The sequence below is a fragment of the Chionomys nivalis genome, chromosome 5 (assembly GCF_950005125.1).
Source record: "Chionomys nivalis chromosome 5, mChiNiv1.1, whole genome shotgun sequence".
In the NCBI taxonomy this organism is placed as follows: Eukaryota; Metazoa; Chordata; class Mammalia; order Rodentia; family Cricetidae; genus Chionomys; species Chionomys nivalis.
The window spans coordinates 50858538-50886117 of record NC_080090.1 but is presented as its reverse complement, the minus strand read 5'-3'; the positions used below and the strand labels follow the sequence as shown (position 1 = coordinate 50886117).

The 27580-nt window shown below is 43.2% G+C and overlaps 2 protein-coding genes and 1 pseudogene across 2 annotated transcripts in view; 1 reads left to right on the top strand and 2 right to left on the bottom strand.

Moving 5' to 3' along the window:
* The window catches only part of Cfap20dc (CFAP20 domain containing), a 299498-nt gene that overhangs the window by 50057 nt on the left and 221861 nt on the right, over positions 1-27580 (bottom strand). The gene's annotated exons all lie outside the window — the stretch shown is intronic.
* Positions 1-27580, bottom strand: part of Fam3d (FAM3 metabolism regulating signaling molecule D) — a 108854-nt gene that overhangs the window by 64270 nt on the left and 17004 nt on the right. The gene's annotated exons all lie outside the window — the stretch shown is intronic.
* On the top strand, positions 7642-14890 carry LOC130874485 (splicing factor 45-like; annotated as a pseudogene).

The window sequence follows — 27580 nt, the reverse complement described above, 5'->3', positions numbered from 1 at the left end:
CATGTGACACAGCTTCTGCATGCAGATCAGAAGACAACTTCGGGTCTTGGTTTGAGACAGGCTCTTTTGTTTGCTGCTATGTATGCCAAGGTATCTGGCCAACAAACCTGAGAATTCTGTCTCTAGCTCCTATTTCACCACAGTGCTGGGATTGTGTGTCATGGTGTAGGAGTTATGTGGGTTCCTGGGAAATCACACTCAGGTCCTCATACTTGCACAGTGAGCATTTACCCATGGAGCCATCACCCTAGCCCAAGATGCACACACATTCTTCCTCTCTCTTGCTTTCTCTTCTCCTAGCACCATTTTGTAGGCTTGGGGGTAGGGTATGACATGTCTCTATGGCTACAAAGACAACATTTTATTTCACCATTTCTATGCTTTCTAACCTCAGAACTCACAGCCCTCGGCCTCTTATGCCCTAGCATAAAATCCATGAGATTTAAACATGCGCTATGACATGCCTTGTAAAACATATAGAATATGATCTGACAAGGTCTGTTCTCAATGCCCTTTTCTGCACCAAATCTTCAGGCAGTAATTCAATCTTAAGGTCTTTTTCCTATTAAAATATGTGTATGATGACACATGGGCCCTTCTTAGCACTTGGAATTTTCTTCTTTGGTTAATGGGCTCTCTCTCTCTCTCTCTCTCTCTCTCTCTCTCTCTCTCTCTCTCTCACACACACACACACACACACACACATACACATACACAGACACCTGTGTGCGCACACACAAAATATTATAAAAGAGCATATAAGGAGACATATTGCACTTGACACTTTTGTTTGCCTCGGAAGATGTCAGATGTTGCTGCAAAATGACCTTATTAAAATGGTTAATGGATTGTTATAGCACTATGGAAAATTATTTCACAATACATGGTGAATTTCATTTTTTCTGAACCCTTTCTCTGCAAAATTTATTTTCTTTTTTTTAATTTTTATTTATTTATTTATTTATTAAAGATTTCTGCCTCCTCCCCGCCACCACCTCCCATTTCCCTCCCCCTCCCCCAATCAAGTCCCCCTCCCTCATCAGCCCGAAGAGCAATCAGGGTTCCCTGCCCTGTGGGAAGTCCAAGGACCCCCCACCTCCATCCAGGTCTAGTAAGGTGAGCATCCAAACTGCCTAGGCTCCCACAAAGCCAGTATGTGCAGTAGGATCAAAAACTCATTGCCATTGTTCTTGAGTTCTCAGTAGTCCTCATTGTCTGCTATGTTCAGCGAGTCCGGTTTTATCCCATGCTTTTTCAGACCCAGGCCAGCTGGCCTTGGTGAGTTCCCGATAGAACATCCTCATTGTCTCAGTGTGTGCATGCAACCCTCTCGGTCCTGCAAAAATTTACTTTCAAATGATATGCAGATCTTAGAAAACAAGTCAACAGAGTCTACCTCACTTTCTTTATCACGTGTAACTATGAAAACCTCTTAGGTTGGTTATGACATTGCACTGGGTAAAGACATGCCATATGGGAACTCTTCTGTCCCTCAACAGGGGAGGGAAAGGGAGGGATGTTTATGAAATGTGTTTCACTGGAGCTCGAGGCTTTCAAAAGGGGCTGTTTCCACACAGTTCTCAAGTTTGGCTTTCTGGGTTGTAGTGGCTTCAGTCACTAATATCACTCCCTTCGATTTGTGAATTATTGATATTGTTGGCAAAGAATATACCACTGAGGGGATGGGACAACTGCCAACGAGTATTCGATATTGATCATGGGGCTTCACCTGCACAGCAGCATCTGAGTAGGAGCTTAGGAACTTTGAAATGGGTCCTATAGTTAGGGCTCCATGCCATACAGTCTCCCCATCCTCCTACTTGAAGCGTACTTCTTGAATGCTTCTAGAAAAGTCAGGGGCAGGAATTCAACTCCCAGGATGGGAGTATCTGCTATAAATTGAGTCCACTGTGGGGACCTGGGAGAGTAGAAACGTGTACATTTTGGATTGAGGTCATTGCTACCCTATCTCGGAGTATGTACATCTAACAGTCTGTAAGTCCAGCATGGTGACATCTGCAGCTGGATTGGCAAACAAGACTTGCAAGAACCAGAGATCTTAACTTTGTCACACTGAACTGATGATTTTAAGCTTAACTGTCATGGTGAAGCAAAAGTGAACAGGAAGAGCCAGGGGCCACCACACAGTTCCTCAGGTCCTTTCTTGCGACTGGAGGATGCATCTGCCACCTGCTACAAGTGACATCTTTGATGCCAATGGGAATGACTGCTACAGAAAACTATTTCTATCATGAGATGTCTCTGTGCTCCATTTTGGTAATCACAAAGGTTGTATGATGACGTCCTGGAAGGCAAGGTCTAGAAACCCATAAATCCCAGGTTGTTCGCTGGACGTCACCCAGCATCCAGGTATGTTTTGCTGAAAGTGTTCTATGTGTAAAGTCTCTGCCTTGGTTTTGTTTCTCAGAACATCTGTCATTAACACATTTATGAGGAAATCAGATTGAATTCTCTCTCTCTCTGTGTGTGTGTGTGTGCTCGTGCACGCGCGCGTGTGTGTATGTGTGTTAGCAGTAGACACTAGGGCCTTTTTATATAAAATTATATTTTTTTATGTAAAAGTATAAAATTGCTCTACCACGGAGCTACATATCCAGCCCTCTTTTCCAAGATGTTCCCACATATATTTCTTGTGTGTATTTCATAAGTATTTTTTCTCCCCCTCTGTACATGCAATGTGTGTGTGTATGAGAGAGAGAGAGAGAGAGAGAGAGAGAGAGAGAGAGAGAGAGAGAGAATATGAATGGATTGCTGGCTCAGTCTGTCTCTCCTGTAATTGACTGTAAGTGTCTGCCACAGGTAGTTATGGAGGGAGTTGGAGCAGGAGGTTAAGACATCAAGTGTTGCTGCTAAGCATCTATGTGCAAACCCAGGCTGGTATTTGTAACCTTGGCAGGGAGAGAGAAGAGGCATGCCGAAGGTCATGACTAGATGGAGAGCAGAGGCTCATCCCTAGGCCTCTGGACTCCAGGGCTTTAAACCAATATTCTTGTATGTCACAGAAGTTAAATGGAAAACCTCTGGAGTGTTTCTTCTTGCTTTTCTCTTTGAAATGGGATCTGGCTAAGGAGTTCAGACTAACCTGGCACTTGTAATCCTTCTGCCTCAGCTTCTTAAGTGCTGGGATTAGAGGCATGTGCCACAACACCCAGCTCCACATATTTTTGCTTGTCACTGGCTGGGGTATCAAGCTCCTAACCTTTAAGAATTCTGAAGAGGAAGAGGGTTGCTCCTCTGTGTGTCACCAAGACTTGCTCTGGGATCCAAGCTTGGCTCTCCAGAATTTGACCTAACAGTCCCTGAAGCCCAGTGCAGTGAGCCCTCTCATCGTTCTGGCTTTATTGAAACTGAAGCCCAGAGAGGTTAATTTCTTTAAAGAGTATGGGGTGCAGGGGATTTAACAACTAGGCATGCCCCTTGCTGGGGCATAGCATTGCAGCCTACACTTGGTTCAACTGCAGGGAGAGGGGCGTCTCTTACAGAAGCAGCTTCATTGAGGGGGTTAGCCACCATCTCTAGCCCATCATTTTTTTTATGCTTGATTTTAGACACACTGTTGAGAAGCAATTATCCCAGCATCTTCTTCCTCAGGATTCAGAATGAATATTCAAGTGCCTGCTTACTTGCTATTTGCCACCTTATGGTAGTCACAAGTTTATCACAAGGTCTTTCAAACCAATTGACAGAAAAAAACAAAAGACAACAAACAAACAAACAAAAACTACAAGTAAAAGAAAGGGGCTGAGGATGGCTTTTACAGGTCAGAACACTGGATATTTGCTGAAATAGATTGTTTTCAGAGTGGCCATTGAAACACATCATATTGCTCCCCGCTCTGGTCTCCATAGAGACCTTACAAAGACGAAAACAGAACAAATTCCACCTCTAAACCTGAAAACAGAACAAGCCCCATTTCCAAAGCCTTCAGGACACCTGGGACCCTGGACTCATCAAATGGCCTTCCCGGTTCTCCTCTCCCCAGGCCTCTGTTTCACTCTCATGGACAGGATGGTTTGGAGCAGCCCACCGCAGGCCTGATAGCTCTGTATCCCCCACCCCTTTCCTCTATTGGTCCTGAGATACCATCTAGAACATTTGGGAAGCATAGGGAGATAACTCACAAGAAAATGGGAGTGGTTCTTTATCTGATTGGAATCTTGAGATAATTTGGAAATCTACCGAAAGCTGTATATCTCCTTCACAACAATATCTATGAGCCAATGTTTTGCTCCAAACCCCAAGAATCTTAAGGTCTCCCAGTGCCCAGGGACCTCAGGTTACCTCTAGGCTTGGTTGGCAATTCGCAATTGTTCCTTGATATTCTTCATAGGACCCTTTGTGGATACCCGGATATCATATAGAATGATACAGTGTTTCCATGGAACCTGTGCTGAGCATCTCAAGACATCGTACTGTAACTAGTGCAAAGTAAGTAGGTACAGAAACGCTTGCAGTACTGTGTTGTTCAGGGGGCCGCGACAAGATACATTTATGATGTAGAGTGGGCTGAACCCAGGAGCTGGAACAGGCGAAGGTCAGGCAGTTTCAATTAACTACACACTGCAGGGGGCCGCTTCTAGGGGGCTCCTAATAAGCCTCGCCTCCTTGTGCACCTGCTCTTGTAAAACCATTTCTCGGAGCTCGTACTGGGCCCATGACTTGTTTCTGCTTTGTAGACGCACAACAATGGGAGGGCAACTATTACTTTCACTGTCAAGATATAAGCAGGTTCTCTGTTTTTTCTCCTGTTTAATCCCTTCTGCTTTCCTACTGGCTTGTTCCAGTGAAAGCCAGCTGCCATACTGTAAGCACCCAGTGGAGGGGCCCCGTGTAGTGCTCAACGGTGGGGGGCCTCTGAACAGCAGCCAGTGAGGAACTCAATAATGACGTGACCATGCTTGGAAGTCCCTCAGCAGGCCCTTCAGGTGAGATCATAGTCAGTGCCCATACCTTGCTGCAGCCCAGGAGATACCTCGAGTCAGGGATCCTTAGCTAGGCAGTACCTTCATTTTGGGTCACAGGGATGCTGTGTGTTGTTACCAAGTTACAGGATAATTTGTTTGACGGCACTTAAATTAATATAGACAGGTCTTCTAACCCTAGATGCAGCATGCCATACAAAATCCCAGACAGTGTCACTGAAGGAATTCACAGACGGAGTGTTCTTAAGGAGTTTGAAACTGGTACATATTAGTCTAGACCCCAGTCTGGGGTAACATACAACCTTGCCTGTAGAGGCTTCTTGTCATCCAGCCATCGCCAACCTTAGGAAAGCTTGAGAATCTTCTGGTTTTTTATTCTCAGGCTTTGGTTGTGTCTCTGTGGCCAGAGACAGTTGGAGAAGAAAGTTGAATAACTTTTATCTCTAAGGAATAATGATATGGTCATCTCCCTGGGGCACACATTCTGTGACCACACAGGAAGACTGACCTATGTTCACCTCGTGGATGTGACATTATTTCTTTTGGCTCCCTAGAGGGCTGACAGGAGTCATGTCACAAGAAGCTGAGAGACTCCGGTCTAGACAAATGATTCTGGCAGACTCCAGCTATAATAAAGGGCAGGTTGAGCAAAGGTTGCACAAGCCAAGCTGGATAACTGGATAACAGTCAGCGTGCAAATCATTCCAGCTGCAAGACATCATGTCAGCCTTTATAAAGCATCCTACCCAGACACCACCAGCACTGCTCCACTGGGGGAGGGTAAGTGAGGGAAATTCTTCATTAATTAAAAAAATCTCCCAGGCCTTAAAAGTCCACACTCACATGAGGGCAGCCATTTTCCACCTCACCATCTGGATTTGTCCTGTATCAGGAAAGTCCTGCCCGAGGAAGGACTGTGAAAGAGGTATGTGGGTGCTGGGAATTGAACCCATGACCTTTGGAAGAGCCAGTGCTCGTAACCGCCATCAGTACTTTAACAGAAGTTTCAAAGGTCTAAATAAAAAGAGTCAGAACTAACAGCTGAGTGGTGGTGGCACACACCTTTAATTCCATAACTCAGGAAGCACAGGCAGGCAGATCTCTATGAGCTGGAGACCAGCCTGGTCTACAGAGTGAGTTCTGGGACAGCTCATCGTCACAGAGAAACCCTGACTCGATCCACTCTCCCCCAGGAAAGAGTCAGGACTAAAGGGAAGTGCGTTCCAATGGCTCTTGAGTCATCAGTTTCTCAACTCTGGGTTCCAGAAGTTGCCATCCCCTTGGTGTTGCCCGTGCATGGCCTAGGCACACAGGAGGGTTCAGAATTCTGTTGGCCACAGAACTTAACATAATAGGACACATACTCTGAACTTTTGGGGGTGTGTTTTGTGTGCATCGTGACCCTGTCCCCTTGATAATCTGGGGATGCCCAATAATTCTTTCTTAGAAGAAGTTTTCTTTTTTTAAAAATTGATTTGATTGTACATATGTGTATCTGAATGTGTATATGTGAACCACATGTGTTCAAGCGCTTGTGGAGGCCAGAAGAGGAAATCAGATCCCCTGGAACTGGAGTTATAGGCAGCTGAGAGCTGTCTGAGGTAGGTACTGGAAACTGAACCTGGGTCTTCTGCAAGAGCAGAAAGTGCTCTTAATCTTTGAGCCATCTCTCCTGCCCAAGAAAGAAGTTGTCATGCATATAAAACACACAGGAAAAAAAAAAACCTCACTGGATTGTGAAGGAAACCAATTTTAATAGAAAGTTATTAAATATTTTTTAAAAACCCAAGTTTGTGATACAGTCATAGATATGCTTTTTTAATTAATATGCTCAATAGTTAGAGCAAGCAGTGAGTTCTCATAAGTAGCTGTTGAAGGGGATCTCCCTGCACACCAGGGGCTTCCTCCTGGACCCAGGATTGGGCAGCACAAACTACACCCACACACTTGTTTCCACAGAGAGATCCTTTATTAAGCAGAAAAGTTAAAGTGCCTGCTTTCTGACTCAGGCAGAAAACAGCAGCAAATGACCTTGCAGGGGTAAGAGAAGGAGAAAGAGAGGTCTGTGTTAGGATGGGCTAGGATGTTGTGGTAAAGGAGACAGACATGGCCCATAGGCAAATGGCAGTTTATAAAATAGGAAACTACATGTTAGAATGAGGTGTTTGGTTTTAATTGGACATGTTAATAGGTGATCCAAAGGGGACTTCTGATTGCTGGACTTCAAATTTTTATAGACCTTGGTGGCTGGTTTGGGAATGTAATCTGATGGTTTTTAATAAGGCAGAGGGAATGGGGGAGAAGGACAAGGCCAGCTAGAGTCACATGTTCAAGTGGGCTAGTGTTCCTTCATTTATCATAAAAATAATGATAACTGTGATAAATTGAGATAGTGGCAATAACTGTCGTATCAAAGGAAAACACCTGGGATTTCCATTGACAGAGTAATGGCCCAAAGAGAAAGATCCACCCTAAATATATAGGATATAAGAGGGAATTTATTGTGGAAATTGACTCATTTACTTGTGAAGATCAATGGTGTAGGACAATGGTCTGTATTCTGTCAATTATATTTTAAATAAATGCTGATTGGCCAGTAGCCAGGCAGGAAGTATAGGTGGAACAACCAGACAGGAAGTAGAGGCAGGTCAATGAGAACAGGAGAATTCTGGGAAGAAGGAAGTCCTAGGCTGCAGTCATGACCCAGCCACAAAAGAAGCAAGTTGTAACTGCCTCGGTCAATAAGGTACTGAGCCAGTGGCTAACTCAGACAAGAATTATGGGCTAATATTAATTATAAGAGTTATTAAGAAGCCTGAGCTAATGGGTCAATCAGTTTATAACTAATATAGACTTCTGTGTGATTTCTTGTGGACTTAAAGACTGCAGGAACTGGGCAGGACAGAAAACTCAGTCAACAGATCAATAAGTCCAAAATATAAAACCTGCAAGTTGGAGAGTAAGGCTTATGTTTCAGTCTGAGTGTAAAGGCTTGAAAACAAGAGGTTACTCTTAGTGCAAGGGTGAAGGTTTGAGAAACTGGGGGAGAAGAGTGTAACAAGTCTTTATCCTGCCTGCCAGCTCCCAAATAATGATACTAAGATTTCTTATTAAGTATGAAAGCTTCACTTTAGGCTTGTTTTTAACTAACTCTTATAACTTCAATTAACCCATTTCTGTTAATCTACATCCTGTCATGTACCACCCATCCTGCTTCTTCTGTGTCTTCTGGTGTCTTTTATATGCCTAGATTTTTCTCCTACTTCCTCTCTTTCTGCCTGGAAGTCCCACCTATACCTCTTGCTTAGCTATTAGCTGTTTAACTCTTTATTAGGCCAATCATAGCAAGATATCTTTACACAATATACAAACACCCTACAACAGGAGAGGACTCAAGTCTACAAGTATAATAACTTGGAACTCTGATATCTATGGGCAGAGAGAATAGGCATGTCTCAGCTTGGAGAGCATGGATTTGTCTTCCAGTCTCCCCATGGGTTAGATGACATTCACATCCACACAAGATAAACCTAGAAATTGTACTTTATTGTCTGTTTGAGTTTCTGATAACCTAAGCACATTGCCATCTAAAACGAATCATTATAATCTTACCCTTTGTCACCTTGGCATATCTTCTTAATCACAGTTAATCACAGTTAATCTCCATTGAAGATTGATATCAGGCCATAAAACATGGTATAGCTATCCTTTATAAAATGTCCTAATATTTGTCTCAAAAGAGGAAGGAAGTGAAGTACCTGAGTATGCCTATTTCTTTCACAAAACCCTACAATGTAAACACTATGACACATTCTCTGTAATATGAAACATGGATATAAAATTGATAGAATTTGTTACATGGGATGAGAATAAGAGGGATTGGGGAGGATGAAGTCCTTGTCAAAGTTGAGAACTGGAGTTTGAGTCTCCATAACCTACAAAGAAACTGGGCAGCCTGATAGCTACCTATAATCCCAGCACTCTGGAGACAAAGGTTGAGGCTCCATGAGCCATGCTGGCTAGCTACACTAGTCAGAGTTGGCAAGCGCTGGGTTCAGTGAGAGGTCTTGGCTCATTAAATAGAGTCATGGAGGGAGAGCCTGATGTCAACTTCAGGTATTCACATATAGGAAGATGGCACCTGCATACACTTGTGCTCACACACATGTGAACATGTATACACACAAAGCCATGTCACACATGCATATACATTCAAGAAGAAGAACATGAGATGGTTCTTGAAATGCTTCCATTTCTTGCAGACTTCCTCCTGGTGTCAGGAAAGTACTGCTTTGCTTTGTGATATTGCAGGGTCCCCAATATCTACCAGTATTTCCATGGTTTCCACAGTGTCCTCTTTAGAGACCTTTAGCACTCTCCTTCATGTTCTCAGAGGTTTTATAACAACCAGTGGAAAACAGCCAAGATCCAAGGTTAGTGCATCTACAAAGAAGGTTGGGATAAAGACAATGAGAAGACCCTGAAGAGCTACCAGGAGACAGAGCTGCAGAACACAGGTGATGGAGCAATTAAGTCTACATCTAGAGACAAAGTCAGTGGGAAAAGAATGTGCTTAAGATCTGGAGGATAAAGTGAGATTCCCCAACTTCATGCAGCAGAGGACAAAACAAGTGAGACAGGGCTAGAAATCTTGATGAAGACTCAGAAAGAGAAAGGAGTCTCTGGAGATTCAGGTGTTAGGTGTTTGAGATCCAGAAAAACTGGAGCCACTGTGGACAATGGACCTAAGCCATGAATAACTTGAGGTGCCAAGAAAGACACAAAAGTTCCAAAGAAGGATGAAGACATTGTATATACCATGAAATTAAGAATAAGAAGTCAGACGAATAGTAAAAATATGTAGCAAAGGCATTTAAGAAGGAAAAATAAATTTAGCTTAATGATAATTCACCGCCAGTGTAAAGGCAAACTATAATATAATACTGCCCATGTTTAAGGAAAGAAAGTTTGAGCTTTTGTAGTTATAGTCTGTTCAAAGTACAATGGCGATCATGAAGGTGGTCACCAGGGATCTCAGAACAATAGTGACTTAAAAGTTTGTGGGTGGGCAGGCAGAAGTGTGGCCCTCTGTCCTGCACAATAAAGCTCTGAAGTTTACTGGAAAAAAAAAACACTGGGAAAGGCAAACCAGTAGGAGGAAAAGTGTCCTGAGAGCAGGCAGAAAAGTCAGAGACACCACTACTCCCACTGGTAGGAGTCCCACAGACATCTAAAGCTAAACAACCACAGCATGTCTGCAGAGGACCTAGCACAGACTCATGAAGATTCCATGATTGCTGCCTCAGTCTTTGTGAGCCCTATAAGCCCTGTGAGTCCTGCTTAGTTGATTTCTGTCGGCTGTGTTCTCCTGGTGTCCTTGGCCCCTCTGGATCCTACAATTCTTCCTCCCCCTTGTCCATGGGGTTCCCTGAACTTCACGGGGGAGGAACCTGATAGAGATCTCAAATTTGGGCTCTCTCTCCACTTAATGTTTGGCTATGGGTCTCTGTATCTGTTCCTGACAGCTGCTAGTGGAAGCCTCTCTGGTGAAGATTGGGCTAGACAGCATGGTGAAATGAAGAGATGTTCTAAGAACTCTTATAAGTCAGACACAGTCTCACTTATCTCTTAGTTCCAGTATGGAGTGGTCACCATGTCCTAAACCATAGCCTTCTTCTTGGCCTGTTGACTCTGAGGCACGAGGAACCCAAAGAGTCATGGAGGAAGTTTCAATTCCTAGTTCAGTGGGACCATTGCTGAGTCCTGGTACCTTTTTAGTTTCTAGTTTTTTATAGAACTCAGACTTCTAGACCATAAGAGAATCAAGCTGGGGGAAAGGAAGTCTACAGGGTTAACAACCAATGGTGAATTTTCATGTCCACATTTTTGCTTCTATATCTCGGGATCCTGGATCACAAAGGAAGAGTAGCATGTATGAGATCTGACTCACAGTAGACACGGTCTTTCGTGAACCCTGCAAGTCTTACAAAGCATTGATCTATAACTATGTATTTAAGGACCCTGTTACTACTCTTTAAAGGCAGCTACTGCAAGTCAGTGAGGAGTAGGGTAAGACCAGTGAATTCCTTGAGCATGAGCTTGAAGCTCATATGCCTTTGGTTGGGAGTGAACATCTTGGTTAAAAGCAATACTGTGGAAAACCACGATAGGGATAAGGCATCAATGAAACCTTACATGTAAGAAGGAGAATCTGCATCTACTTTAGTTAAGAACAAAATGTTTCCTTGTCCATGATTGAAGTGAGCCAATGGTTTTGATATCTGGCTGATTTTTGCAGAAAATGTCAGGTTTTTGATGTTCATTTCTGCTTACAGATGACCAGGAAGTCAACGATGGTCATAATAGATCAGACTTGGTGGATGGGAGTCACGCCCTGACCATTCAGGGCTTATTTTTCCATTTACTTATTATGGAAGACTCGTGTATGGGGTACAAGTCTCCTAGAACATGTGGTTCAAATATGGTTTAGCATTTTCAGTAAAAACATGGTATTAAAAACTTGAATCTTTCAAAGAGTTGATTTTTTTAAACTCCTTTCTTGATGCAAGTTTATTCCGTCCCATGACCTTCATCATCAGTTAGGCATCCATAACTATCTTCTGAGTAAGAACTCTAGTCTAGAATAAGGATGCTGTTTCAGTTCCCTGTATGTGGGATAGAATGTGCATTGTGTACCAGGTTCAATACACACCGGGATCATGGAAGAGGCTTTATGATATTATTCAAGTGAATGAATGCAACAGATAAGGGTGCCTACCAGAAGGAAAGAGCAGATCATGTTACTCTTCAGCCACAACCATCAGGTATCATTTGGCTCTGCCTGTTAAAAGGGAACATCCCCTGGTTGGTGTAGCACTTGAAGAACCATACAGCTCTCTCCATGATTTCATGACATGCTTTGGTAGTTCTGTCTCCTAAGGAGAGAGAAGTCTGCTGGGCTTCTTTCTCACCCAATAGAACCAGCTCTGGCTTCCTTGTACTGTGCCTGCTGGGTATGGTGAGGTAAATTTAGCACAGAGATTAAGATTGTGGGCTCTGGAAACAGGAAGAACTGGCTAGAGTCACTGTCCCAGTAGAGACAAAACCAGCTCTGTCCCCACTGGAACTATACTAGTCTTCCTCCTGCTATTGAACGTGCCAAGCACATTTTATCCCCTGGTCTTTGTATCAGCTATGCTCTCTATTGAGGCTGCCAGCTATGCTCTCTATTGAGGCCGCTTTTCCCACAGCCAAGTTCCCCTTAGAATTTAAATATGGTCCATTAACTTTTTGAAGGAATTTCCTGACCACACCTTGCCAAGTGGAGGGCCCACTGCCTATGAAAGCTTCTCATTGTTCTATGCTTTATCTTCTTCAAGCATATGTCACCTTGTTCATGTGTGTATGAGAAATCCCCAGGCTAAGGGAGAGTTTATTTTAGCACATAGTTCATGTTTACAGTTCAGATAGATAGTGCAGTCCTGTACTGTACTACAATAGAGGTGGAGAAATCATGGCAGCAGGAACTTGAAGCAGCTTGTTGAGAGCCAGGCGTATCTAAAGCTTTCTCAGAGGCCCTGTTGAAAAGACCAAGGGAACCTAGTTCTGTGTCCTTGCCCATGGGCAGACATGGCAAGATCCAATCTGAGGCATGGGCAGGGCCTTGGTTTTGGCTCTGTGGAACTTGGCTTGTCCCATCTGAAGAGACTGCCAAGGTCATTGTGTGCTCAGTCTGTGATGTACCTGAGAGACAAGGAACTTGTGTTCCCCTTGTACAACATTAGCTTCCTGCTGACTGCATCCCATTGTTTGCTGGCTTTTTACTGACTCTCTCCCACTTTTTTTTTCCATTTGAGAACTATGCATAAGATGTTGTACTTCTTAATAAACTTGCTTGGTGTAAGCCATCAGCATGTCCAAGACCTCCCGAGTTCACCTTTCCTATCTTCTTTATTTTGGATTTCCTAGTCCTTTCTTATTAGGACTATCACTGAAGATTGATCTGCTGGTTGAGGTTAGCAGCTGGTTAACGTAGAGGGACATGAATGCTGCTTGGCTCAGGTTCTTCTTCCTTTTTATTAAATCCAGGATCTCAGTCCATGATATGGTTTCATTCATATTTAATATGGGTCTTCCCATCTCAAACTAATATAGGAATTTTCTCATGGACATATTCAGATCCTATCAAATTGACATTATTAACCATCACAGTAACCAACAGAATACTGTGCAGAGACACTATGTGTCTTCTGATATTGTTCCCAGAGTGTTCATCTGGTTCTACTGAACTTTCTGGATACTCCATCTTGGGACCCAGCTGTCATGTTGGCAGTAGCTGAGGGGAGAGGCTCAAGTAGGTCTTCCAGTCAGTAGTCTCAGCTGAGGGCTAGCTTTCATGTTTCCTCCACTGGACACTAGATACATGAGAAGAAACTTCCAGATCACTCCAATTGCCACACAATTACTCATACCCTACTCATGGGACTCTTCTCAGTTAAAGCCTCCGATGTCATGGAACTGAGTTGATCAAAAGACTCTATGAGCATAGCGCTGTGATTCTGGTTTGATACCTCCCGGAATGATATTGTTTTATGATGTAGTATGGGTAGCCGAAAAATACCTTAAAGAAGACATGAGCCCAACAGCCTCCGCTCTCTCACTCTGTGTGGTGGATCACCCTCCGTAATAGGTGGAGGGTCAGCGCCGCTGTGGCCCTTGGGCAGAATCGTCTTGGAAGACTGGCATTAAACCAAAAAAGGTGTCCCTATATGATGACCTGGGAGTGAGACCAGTGACTCAAAAACTGGTCCAAAAACTTTAAGCTTCTGCAGTCCCAGCTTCAGGTGAAGAAGGCAACTCTCACTCGAGCGAAGAGCCAAGGGACAAAACAAAGTACAGTCCTTGCCCCAGTCATTGACCTAAAGCGAGGAGGCTCCTCAGATGACTGGCAGAATGTTGACATGCCACCTCATGTAGCAGCCAGGCTGAAGGACCCTGTTCCCAGTGGGTTTTCTGCAGGGGAAGTTCTGATCCCCTTAGCTGATGAGTATGATCCTATGTTTCCTAATGATTATGAGAAGGTAGTGAAGCGCCAGGGAGAAGACCGCCAGAGGCACCGGGAGCTGGGACAACAGAAGGAAACAGAAGAAAGAGAAAAGAGGCGTAAAGACAGGCGTGAAGCCAGCGAGTTTTCAAGACAACCAGACCCAGATTCTGATGAAGATGAAGATTATGAGTGAGAGCGGAGGAAAAGAAGTATGGGAGGAGCTGCCATCGCCCCGCCTACTTCTCTTGTAGAGAAAGACAAGGAGTTACCCCGAGATTTTCCTTACAAAGAGGATTCAAGACCTCGATCACAGTCTTCCAAAGCTGCTAGTTCTCCTCCAGTGTATGGGGAGCTGGATGGACCAAGATCTCCAACTGGTTCCCAGCAACTCCTTCCTTGCCAACATGGGTGGCACAGTGGCTCATAAGATCATGCAGAAGTGTGGCTTCCGGGAAGGACATGGCCTGAGTACTGCATTGCTGGTGGAGAAGACCAGCAAGTGGGCAGCAAGATCATTGTGGGTGCTGCAACAGAGAAGGGCGAGTCTCAAGATGCATCCAAGAAGGCGGATTCAAATCCATTAACTGAAATACTTAAGTGCCCTGCTAAAGTGGCCCTGCTGAGGAACATGGTTGGTGCAGGGGAGGTCAAAGAAGACCTGGAAGTTGAAACCAAGGAAGAATGTGAAAAATACGGCAACGTTGGGAAATGTGTGATATTTGAGACTCCTGGTGCCCCTGATGATGAAGCAGTACAGGTATTTTTAGAATTTGAGAGAGCTGAATCAGCAATTAAAGCTGTTGTGGATCTGAACGGGAGGTATTTTGGTGGACAGATGGTTAAAGCATGCTTCTACAATTTGGATAAATTCAGGCTCTTGGATCTGGTGGAACAAGTTTGATTGTAACCTAAAGTTACCTCCATGATCCTTACTCAAGCTGCAGATTAAACAATGACACAGGCGTCAGCCTCCATGGCTGTTGGACACTGAGACTCTTGGATGGACTTCTAAGATATCTGAGATATATGTTGATGGATCTTTTTTTTATCTTGTGTGTGTGTTTTTTTAAATATAGTATAAAAATACTTCAAAAGCCGGGCGGTGGTGGTGCACGCCTTTAATCCCAGCACTCGGGAGGCAGAGGCAGACGGATCTCTGTGAGTTCGAGGCCAGCCTGGTCTATAAGAGCTAGTTCCGGGACAGGCTCCAAAGCTACAGAGCAACCCTGTCTCGAAAAACCAAAAAAAAAAAAAAACAAAAACAAAACAAAACTTCAAAAAAGAAAGAAAAAAGAAGACGTGATAGGCAGTTTCGTTATGGGGTGAAGACCTGTGAGGTGAGATCAAGGCAGGAGAGGGAACAGAGTTGCTGGTAGCCCTTTCCTACTCTTTCTAGGTGCAAACGTCACACTCTATCTGTGGTTTTCTGCTGGAGTCTTTGTCATTTGGGAAGTCAGTTGTTTTTGAAACAGTCCCCCAACTGATACACACCGCTGGTAGTTTGCCAGGAGAGAGAAACAGTCACAGCTTGCAGGACAATTGAATACAGTTTTAGCAAAATATAATATCTGCCTCCCAGCAGCGCTGACTGCCCTGGAAATACCTGGGTGGTCCAATTCAAGTTCACTTTGCTGTCTCTTCGCGTGTCCATCTGTGACACGCAGCTGCCATGTCTGCGGCCAGGCAGTCATGTTTCCAACACCTTAGTGTGTTGAAATCCCCAAACCTCTGCTGCGATTCTCCAATCTTGATTTTCCCAAGTACCAGTGAATAGTCTTTCCAGCCAAGAGATAGAAATGAAGCCTGAAGTGAACAAAATGTTCACTTCTGTGGGCTTTAAAGAACACCATGAATTCAATTGAAATCGCTCAGCACCATAATAAACGCTTACCGTGTGCTGTTATTTTGCACATCAGGTGGTAAAACAGAGACTGCGGAGAGATCACTTACAGTAAGACCGGCCCTCCCTCCGGTAATTCTAGAGCAGCAGACGAGCTAATACATATGTAACACTTGCTAATGACATTTGCAGTCTTGGAGAGTACACCTCCCCTGCCTTCACACAAACAAAGCATAGTCATTCGATATTACACAGTGCATGTTTCTTTGAGCCCAGAGTCTCAACATGCAGCCCAACCAGGACATCCTTCTGCTTCAGCCTTCAGAGTGCTAGGATTATAGGAGTGTGCTGCCATGCCTGGAGGACAGAGCATATTCTTCACTTTATTGCCAATCAGGAGGCATTCATAATGAGCCCTTTATTATACAATCCTGTGCCTGAGCGGGAGTGATGGCAGAGAGCAGGCCATGGTGACAGGCAAGCCTCAGTATCTTGGTAACCTCCATCAGATGCATTCTGTGGCCCTCAGTTTTTGCGTTTGCTAGGTGAAGTACAGGTGGTACTTTCTCTTGTCAGTTAGCATTAGGATTAAATAGTCTGAGTAAATGCCTGGTATGTGGAGTTTTCCTGGACCTTTTGTTCAGTTTGTATGTGTGTCTTAGTAAGGACAACAGTTCAGTATATACAAGTGACTTTTAACAGAATTAGCTTGCTCCAGAGGCACATGCATTTTATTGTTAAGATGGATATGGGGCAGAACTTAACTGGCTGGTCTCAAAACCAGCATTGAAATAAACACTTCAGGCCAGGAGGCTTGAGCTTATTCCCTTGAATAGAAAGAGCTCCAGGCTGCAGAGAAGACTAAGGGATTCTCACTAGGTTTCTTTGGCTGAGGCAGGCTCTTTCACTGGTTGGCGATCTACTCAGAGGTGGGCAGTTCCTGTCACTAGAGGAAGATGGGATACTTGGGTGTCTGAGAGCTTAGGAGCAGAAGTGGTGAGACATGGCATTCTGCCCTGCAGGTAAGCCACTGGTCACATTGGCAGAGCCCCTGAACATAGTCTGGGAGGCCCCTTTGGGATTGGCAGTCTCTGGAGGGGAATGCCAATAGCCGGGTCTTTTGTTATTTTGCAGCTGTGGTCTCTGATCCTCTCAGTGTTTGGACTTCATTAGTCAGGAAGGCAATTTTGGCAATACTAGTTTGGTAGCTGCCAGCATTCTTAGAAAGCCCAAGCAATTGCTTTCAAGAATTCTCAATATAAAATTAAAATATAATTTTTATCTATTTTTAGATCATAGACATACTATTTCTACAATGTCATTTACTCACAAGGAGAACAGGACAGTGAAAGAGCCTTAGCGGTTTTTGTCATTAACCCCCTGCCTTCTTTACCTTCCAAGAGTAGTTGGAAATGAAGAGGTCTGGATATATTAGGTAGTATAATTTTTAAGGGTTTTAATCTGTGTCCATTTTATTTTTAAATTTGATAGTTTGAGGCACATTTACGTATATAATAGATTCTAGTCGTCTTCAACTCTCATTTCACTGTCTTATTACCCTCTCCCCAAAGCCCCCTCTTTTTCCAAAAGACAGACCCTCCTCCAACTTTCATGTCTTCTTTTTGTGTGAGACCCACTAGTTTAATAGTATTGTAATCCTTTGGTATTGGGATTGCAAGCAAGGGTTGCTTGTGTGAGCCTGGGGTTATTTATACTGAAGCACGGGCAACTTTATCAGTAGCTACCCCTTTGAAGAAAGTGATCCTCTACAGAAACCATCGACTTCCAGGAGCCCCTCAGAGAGGGCTGGGGCCTTAGGGTACCTCCAGAAATCATGAGATGTGGACGGGCCCATTCTCATGCAGGTCGTCTGCGGGTAAGCAAGGCTCAGGCTGTGTCTAGAAGAGTCTTTCTGCAGTGTGCCTCTCCCTCCTCCAGCTCTTAGTGCCTTTGGGACACAGAGATGGCAAGGGATGATGCAAAGTTGAGTGATTTAGATCATTTCTGTATTATGATTCGTGGCTATTATAGGGTTTTACCTGGGTCCACCCTTTCACTGTTGGCATCAGGCATATCCTCTTTCCTTTCCTAGCACAGGGTAGACTCATGACCAGGGTGAGCCAACTGGAGTAGCACAACCATTGTCCAAATCAGAAAAATGGTTTGGTTGGAAAGAGACAGCATTGGGAATGATGGAAGCAGTATATGGTCTCTTTGGAGGAGAGAAGACCCAATCTTGATTTTTCAGACTAGGGGTTTGGGATTGGTGCTGATTTCAATGTCATTCAAGAATCAGGAATCACCAAGAAAGGTATATGACAGCATGAGAGACATAGCCGTTCAGGACAAATAATTGGGAATTTCTCCAGAGATGAGAATTTTACCTCTGAAAATGTATGGAAGTGAAGCAGGTTATGCTGTAGAAATACAGCACCACAAACAAGTCTAAGTTCAAGGCAACCTCCCCTCTCTCTTTCTGGCTCTCTCTCTGTGTGCAAGTGTATGTGAATTCATGTATGTACATGTATATGTGGAGACCAGAGATCATCCTGAGGGTATTGTCCCTCAGGTGCCACCTATCTTGTTATTTATTTATTTGTTTTTCATACAGGATCTCTCCCTGGTCTGGAATTCACCAATTAGGGTAGCCTACCAGGCCACAAAGCCTAAGGGATCCTCTTGTCTCAGCCTACTGGGTGTTGAGATTACAGCATGAGCCACCATGCCTGGCTTTTATGTGGGTTCTAGGGATCACAACCAGAGTCTCATCCTGTGTACAAAGCATTTTCTGAGCCATCTTCCTAGCACCCAATGCCACCTGCCATCTTGGGTTACAGAGGTTCTCTCCTCAGCATTGTCTCTTGAGGCCCCAAATCTCTAAGCCAGAGAGAGCTCTGGAGAGAATTTTCCTGAACCAGGAAGTACCCATTATTCTCAATTTCATCTTCAGAAGAGATGGTTTGGTTCCTTTTGCTGTAAGAAGTATAACCCAAGGGTGTTCTGGGAGGAAGGAATCTGGAAATTAGTGCAAGTGGCACTAATGATGACAACAGTCTCTAAAATTTGGGCCACATCTTCTCCTGGAGGCAGAATACGAAACCCTATAAAACCATGGCAGCATACTCAAACAAGAGACTTCAGCACAGGGCACAGTTGTCTCTACACCAGCTTCAGATACACTTTTCTGAATTCTGTGACTTATAAACCAAAGAGACAATGTGACTTACAGACTCCAGAATCTGGTGGTGGAAAAGGGACCATTCCCTTGATAGGACAATTCCGAGTCCTTGGGGTAGATGTGGAGGGACTTGACTTTTTATGTGGCGAATAGCCCTTGATCGGGTCTGGATTATGGACATTTGGTCTCATCCTCTGGGGACCTTCCCTTTCCTGTTAGCTGTCCTGTCCACATCGGACGGGGGATCATGGCCTCCTGGTTCTCCTGGGGACAGTGAGCAGCTGCCTTAGCCCAGTTCCCGCCTAAGGAAGGTGGAGGGCCAACAGCAGTTTAAGATCTTGCAGCCTCTCAGTCTTAGTCCCAACTCTACCTCTTTAGCTGTACAACCCTCTCAAAGCTCGACTGACTTCTTTCCTATTTGATAATAGTCGCCCCCAGGTGCTCATGGGCACAGGCAGCTTTTGTTTGGAGATGTGTTTCATGTTCTCTTAACATAAACTTTTTAGGACCAACAGGAAAGTCATGCTACTGGTCTGTTTTCCCAGGACCACTTTCTTTCCTCATTTTGGCCCCTGGGCTGATTGAAAAACCTGATCACTGCAGATGTCACAAGAAGGGAAAAATTAGGTAGCAAATTTTGCCTGCACTTCGTCTCTGACCTGGCAGTGAACACGTGACTTCCACTCACATTTTATTGTCTAAGGCAAGACACGCAGCTATGTTTGATTTGTATAAGGAGAAAAGGGAAAATGATGAAATTTTGTTATAATTTCAAAAAATAAAAGAAATAATTTAAAAAACAGAAAAAAAGAGCAATAAATTTCTACTGGTATTAGGCTCCAGTGTAGAGAACATCACACAGAAGAGCGTTGATACATGTGTTGACTTTACATACCACAGGAGAAAGAACTGGCATTTTGAAACTTAATCCTACTATTATTTTTGTCTGTATGTACGGTGCATGTACAGGGGTGTACACATACTATGTCATACATGTGGAAGTCAGAAAAGTCAGTTCCTTGTTTTTACTTTTTTGTGTGTGTGGAAAAGGGACCCAGGTACAGAAAGCTGGGATTGGATAATCTGGGTTCTTGGATGGAGAAACTTTAGCACACGGGATGTTCAGTGTGACATGGCTATACCCATGTCAACAATACAATTTACCCAGGATCTTGTACACTCAGACTTTGCTTTGCTTCTTATGACTCTGCATCTAAATACTGTTGTGAAATATTATTTTAGCTGGGCAAAGGTGTGCTACATTTGTTTAGGCTGTATTTGTATAAGTTTGTAAAGATATGTCACGTTTGACTCACCTTGTCTGCCTAAAGCATCTGGTTGGTCTTACAAAGAGCTGAACGGCCAATAGCTAGGCAGAGAAAGGTTAGACTGCGCTGGCAGGCAGAGAGAATAAGAGGAAAAATCTAGGCTGGGGGAGGAACAAGAGAAGAAGGAGGAGGCCAGAACAAGGGAGACAACAGGGGCCAGAAGCCAGGCAGCTGCTAGCCAACAGCTAAGAGAAGCAGTGAAAGGAAGATATACAGAGTGGGAGAAAAGTAAACAAACAAACAAACAACAACAACAACAACAACCCCCCAAAAAAACGTGAAGCAAAAGGTAAAGAGAAATGGGTTAATTGAAGTTAAAAGAACTAGCCAGAAAGGAGCCTAGGCTAGGCTGAGCATTCAAAACTAATAAGTCTCTGTCATGATTTGGGAGCTGGTAGCCAGAAAGGAAGCCTGGAGCACATCCTGAGGCAGGATATTTTCTGAGCCCAGAGCTCCCTGTTTTGACTGGTTTGCTCTGAGGTGTCTTTGTCTCTACCTTCTGTGGACTGGGATTGTGTGGGTCTTCACATCTTCCCACCATATGTTGGTGCTGAGGGTTTGCACTCTGATCAGCATGCTTGCGGGGTGAGTGCTTTACCCACTGAGCTTTCTCCCTAGCCCCTTCAATGTATTTTTGGCTTATGCTATTTTAAACTTACCGATCATTTATTGGATTACAATCCCCGTGTAAACTGAGGAACATCTGTATAGTTCAGTGCTCATCTTTTAACTTTCGGTGTCTCATTTATAAGGAAAGAATTAAACACCAAACTTTGACTTTGTACCCCAAGATGATACAATTGATTCCCCTAAATTTTAATAACTTATTTGTGGATGAAATGTTAAAAAGACACTATGGGTTGATTCTCCTGCCTCTTCTAGGAATGCACCAATGTCTGGGTCTTCTTTACAACAAATGCCTTTTCTTTTTCTTGCCTTATTGCACTGTCCAGATGAACAGAAAGTGTTGAATGAAAGCAGTGGTTTGACATTCTCAACCCTAGGGGATTTCCAATTTTCCCATGTTAAGTTTAAGGTGAGGTTTGATATAGACTTTTTTTTTCTGGCTTATCGATTGGATAAGGACATCCTTATCCACTGGTTTCTAGGAGTATTTACCATGAACAGGTAGTGAATTTTGTAAGATACTGTTAAAGAAGCCTGTCTTTGTCATTCAAGGTTTTAGAAAGTGCTCTTATTTTCTTCTCTAGATGAATATGTGCAGGTTTAGTATTGATACAGAGTTGGAAAGAGATTAAGAATGGAGCAGATATTGTACCTTTTAAATGTATAAATTTGGAAAACTCATCTACCCAAATAAGAATACAATGTAATTGGTCTATTCATAAGGTAATTGTATTTTTTTTTTGTTTTTCTTTTTTAAAAGCAGCCCATGGACTGGGAGATGACAGTAAAGTGCCCACCTTGAAAACATGAGGACCAATGCCGAACCCCAGAACCCAAGCAAAGAAAGCCATGTATTGTGGCATATGCTTGTAATCTAGAGACAGAGACAGGAGGATTTGAGCCCCAGGGTTCAGTGAGAGATCAAATCACAAAATCTAAAGTGGATAGCACCAAGGAAGAGCTCCTGAAGTTGTCCCCTGATCTCCACATGTGTATGCACCCGCACATACATGTGAGCACGCACCCCGCCCCACCAAAAGCTATTTGTGGTACAATAATAAGTGGCGTGGTTTCACAGTAGGGTTTACAGTAGGAGGGGAATGGCAGCCATTCATGTGTCCCTATAAACATTCAAGGGTATGGCCACCCAGCTTGGATGGCTCTTGCCATTGTGCCATGACAGTTCTAGGTTACAGAATTTGATTATCTGATATGAGGGAAAAACCTGGTCATATTGGGTTCTGTATGACGGATGCTCTGGTGGGGGTCAGAGGAGTGGTGATGAGACTGACCACAGGAAAGAATTTCTTCTGCTGGTTGTGGCTGTGTGAGCAGTAGACATTGTAGCAGGTATAGGAGGTATAGCTTGATTCCCTGGGTCCCACATTCTAGAAGCTTCTTTTTATTAGCTGTTAAGCTAAAAGCTGAGCCCCACAACACTTTCATTCAAGGTAAGAAATGCTCTGGGTCCTGCTAAACTTCCACACGATCTGTTGTGTTATGTTTGGAGGCTGCATTTCAGAACGAGTTGGGGGTGACTATAAATGATCCTTTGGTGCCAAGAAAAGGTGGCAGTTGAGGATGCCAGGTTACTATAGAAACACCAGGGGAATAGATAGGCAAGACAGATACCATACTGAGAAGAAATCACTTTTTAAAATGATACTTATATGCCACATGAAACATTTTCCTTTTATTAAATTCACAGACAATTGGGAAGAATGTTCCCGACACACAAGATGTCAATAACCTTGAAATGTGGTTAGGTATTTATGAAGGTAAAATTCCTTATAGACATTCTTCTGAAAAATATAGAGACTTCTTAAGCTGCAGTAGATAAACAGCTAATGCCTAAGCAGAGAGCCAGATGTCATGATGAGCACTTGGTTTATTAATATGTAACAGAGATGTTAGCCTTAAAAAGAAAACAGTTGTGGCCAGTAGTGCCCCTGGTGCCTCAGTCATGAGGTTTCATGTCACCTACACCCATATGGCTACCTGCATTGCCTCCCAGAAAGATCCTGAGTCTGTTGGGACTTCAGTTTCCTAGTTTACATAGTGGATTGATGTTTATTTATGAGCTGTTATGAGGATTAGACACATGTATGATAGTTAATCACAATTGCCAACCTGATGAAATCTAGAATTGCCAGACATGCCTGTGGCAGGTTATCTTGATTAGGGTCATTGAGGTAAAGACCCACCCAACATAGGTGGCACTATTTCCAACATGGGATCCTGAACTGAATAAAAAGGAGACGACGACCTGAATGGAAGCATGCAAGCTTGTCTGTTTCTGACTGTCCACGCGGTTGCTCCAGATTCCTTCTGCCGTGGTCCCCTGCTTAATGGATAGCAATCTTGAACGGTGAGACAAAACAAACCCTCTATCCCTTGAGTTGCTAATCAGGACATATATTAGATATTATATATGTTACATATTATTAAATATAGTATATCATGATACTAGGAAAAGAAACTAAGAAAGCATGGCTCAGTGCAGAGCTTGGGAGCAAAGTGAGAACTCCATAAATGGCTGCAATGACAATAAACAAACTCAAAGACAACCACTGATTCCTTTGGCATGATTAAGTGTTATAACTCCATGTCTATCCTAATGAATTATGAGGGAAAGGGGGGACACAGCTTCCCTTTAACACATTAACTTGTAGTACTTGTGAAGCTGGCTTAGCACAAATGCTGCAGAAACACTGGGGGAATGCAGTTGAAGGATCAGTGAACTTGGCGCATAAACACTGAGTAGGGGTTAAGATGATGCAGACCTCAAACAGTGGTTAAGATGATGCAGACGTTGCCTGTGGCCTGCGATCATGTGGTGGAGCAATACCAACATAGATGGTCCAGGATCAACTGAGAGATGCTTCAAATGCCCTTTATCATTCAGGTGGGTGAAACTGCAAGTTCTTGAAGTCACTGCGTGAGACTTACAGTAAACACTATTTTAGAGGTTGGTGTGCTCAGTGCAGCCTGCATTAGAGGTGATAACGTGGAGTTAGTGGAAAAGCTGCTTCTCACCCACCGTTGTTGGTTCCTAACACCCAGCCTGGCAGGAAAGGAGTGCCAGAAACAGCAACCCCCTGGATGTGAATCTCCAGTCCTTCTAGGAGCCTGTGTTGCGAACCTCGGAGATGATGAGAAACTGTGTTTATGAAGACAGCTAGTATGTGCTCGGTGAAGCTTTTTCTAAGCTGTGGTTAAATTCTGAATGAGAACTTGGGGAGACATTTGCACATGTTTTTAACAAAACAAAATTTTGTAAAGGGGTGGTTGACCTGAATAGGAGAGGCAAAGCTGAAAGGATTATTTCTTAAATTTAGCATAATCTGATCCAATCATTAAAAAAGTGTCATTGATTTAGCCTAAGGGGAAGGGAGCCAGTCTGGAACTGCTCACAGCTTGAAATACAGATATTACTTATTTAAAGTAATCTTCATATGCCCTAAAATAGGGACATATGTGTTGATTTGTATTAATAGTATTTATATTAATAGTAAAAATTAGATGGCTGAGAAAACCCCACACAGTACCATGAAGGAAAATTAGAAAAACAAACAAAATAACAACCAAACCAAACCAAACCAAAACCCCCCAAAATTAAATAAACAAACAAAAATTGACAGGAGTTGGTTGGACAGATTAACATGTCTGAGATCCTTGCTTGCTTTGTAAGGCAGCTGTGAATTTAATCTTGGGTAGTGTTTTCTTTTTTTCTTGATTTAGGAGTAAGACTCTGAAGAAGATTCATATTGGAATCAGTTCTTTCAACCATATGGGTCAGTCCTGAATTATTATAAATACTGAATAAATCCAGTTTCAAACAGTTTCTGAAGTGTCCATTTTCCTGCACAGTACCAGGAATTGCACCGCTGATGAGGGCTTACTCTATTCCCCCTTCTCAGGAAATGCTGATTTCTTTTCTGAGTGTGGGTATGAAGCTGATGCCCCTGTTTTCAGATTAAACAGTTTGGAGCTCAGCCTTCCAAGCATGCAGAAACATATGTGCTTGTCCATGCATGCTTTCATGAGTAATACAGTCACCACTGTGGAGCATCAGAGTCCAAACCTGCAAGTCCTTGGTTCGGCACCTGAGGAACATATGATGAGCATCGCAGGAAACATTCCCAGGACCCTTTATATACATACATGAAGTGCACAGTTCAGCAGTCAGCATCGTGCTTGTCTCCAAGCTTCCTGCTTGCTGGGATCAAATTGCCACCTAAGGTTTTGTAAATAAACTAGCTTGTGTTCATGCCCCACAAATCGGAGTCACCCGCTCACTAGCAGAAGTCTTGAGCAGATGTCTGTGGTTCTCCAAGGTCCCATGACTTGATCTTTGCCCGGCTGATTTCTTGCCTGCTCTTGACCTTTCTTCCCTGTCCCATGATCAGACTGTGCATTAACCATTTTAGTTCTTTCCTAGCCCAAAATACTTTCCACTTAAGACTCTGTACAAGTGAGATGTTAGGGGAGGGTTATTAGCCCGAAGAGGTGATGGATGGAGGTTTTCAGCTTGCTGTGTCTTTTCCAACCTTCTAACATTCAGAAGAATGCTACAGGTCCAGGGAAGGAAAAAAAAAACAACCAAGGTCTACGCTTTTCATTAGCTCAGAATAAGTGTGATTTTTACATAGAAGAAAAATAGCTTTAATCCCCTAAGAGCTAAAATAGATAGAAAAACCCCAAGGTTTCCTGGAAGATTTAACAATAGTACTAAGTCATGAATGGTTTTGTGACATGATGAATCTTGGTTATACAAAACCCTCTCCCACACACCCCATTTCTGAGGGCGATTTCATTTTCTTCAGGTTTAGTTAACCATAGTAAAGCATTGAAAAATCACTATAATGTAATGAGTTCAGATATTTTGAAAAAGATTATTCACCTAACTTCTATTGCAACCTATTCTCAAATAGTTCTATTTGATTTGTTATTGTTAATCTCTTACTGTGTGCCTAATGTATACACGAAACCCCTCCATAGTTCTGTACATACAGAAAGAAGGGCAGCATACAAGGAATCTGGTTTTACTCATACTTTCAGTCATTCATGTGGAGTCTTCCAATTTGTCCACCCATGATGAGGGGTGACCCTTGTGTTATCTCAATAACCTAAGACCGTGGCTCCCTTTCAAACACTCACTCAATGCATCCCTTCTTTATTAATTTGGAAACTGAGACCCAGATATGTCCAGGAACATAGACTTTCATCTGACAGCCAGGAATGGGAACAAATGCTTTCGCTTGAAATGTACACACGATGAGTTGAAGAAGGCAAAACAAGCATGTTTCTAGAAGTATCAACCACAATGGAGCTGACCTCAGCTGTCAGGATGTTATTGGATTGTCTATACATGAGAGTCACCTATGGTCAGTCTGCTGATTGAAACTGTTGAATGTCACTGGCATTATGTGTCTTTGAGACTCTCCAAACTGTTCATTCTAGTACCACAAGAAGTTAAGAAGAGAAGGAAAGACAGGTAAAGAGGGGTGGCTTGGCAAGAAGGTTTAAACCTTGGGTCCATGTAAGGATCATTTGGGGACCTTGCAAACGTTCTGATGCCAAGTTACAACCCCAGATTGGAGTAAGGAGGTAGGAATATCCAGGACTGGGACTCAGGTTGCAGCAATTTTCAGAGTTCCCTGAAATTCAATGCATATAGCCAAGGATCATATCCACTATATTAGACTAAAAACAAAGGTAAATAAAAACTCTCCAAAATTATCAATCTAAACCCTAATGTCCCTTATATATTCAGACTGTAGTCATCACCAATGATAATGCATTTGCCAAACAGAATATCTGAACTCAGCCCTCCTCTTTCCTGGCTTTCCCTTTCCCCTTCCACTTTCCTTTCCATTGATTTTCTCTTTTCCTGGGGCAAGAACCAAACCCAGGGCATTGTAAGGGCTAGGCGAGCATTTTGCCACAGAGCTATACCCCACTCTTTACCTGACGCATACATAGGTTATTTTGCTTAGCTGAAAAACAGTTGCTTTTTAATGAATTTTCTGTGGTAGATGTTCTTGAACGCTGCTGACTTTACATTAGAATATGCTGAAATAAGCTAAAGAGATGCTGCTTTTAACACTGTCCATATCTAAACACCTAGACACATTTTATTTTTCATGATTTTCTAGAATTATATGTCAAAAGTTAAAAAAAAAAGTCAAGTATTGAAGGACGGATAGTATACTTACTAAAAGTAGCAAGTAAGATCCAATGACAAAAGCAAGTTTTCTTTAGTGGGGTTGGCTGAAAAGTTTGTCAGAAAAATCCTAGCATGGTTTTAGATGTATGATTTAGTTTTGTAGAGCATACGTCCTATGGCTTAGGTGTGGGTTGGGTGTCCCCAAGCGTCTTACTGTGTAGAGAGGCTTGGTATCTCTGGGGTGGTTCTACTGGGAAGTGCTAAGCCATCTTGAAGACCTGCAGCCTTGTGGAAGCTCCTTAGGCCACTTTGAGGCCTGTCCACAAGAGGGCGAGTTTGGCCAACACCCACTGTCTGCTCCTGTTGCAGTGTAATTGTTTGCTCTTGACACTGTGTTCTTCACTGTGAGGCTTTGAAGCCAAGAGGGCATCTCATGCCGCAGAGTGGGA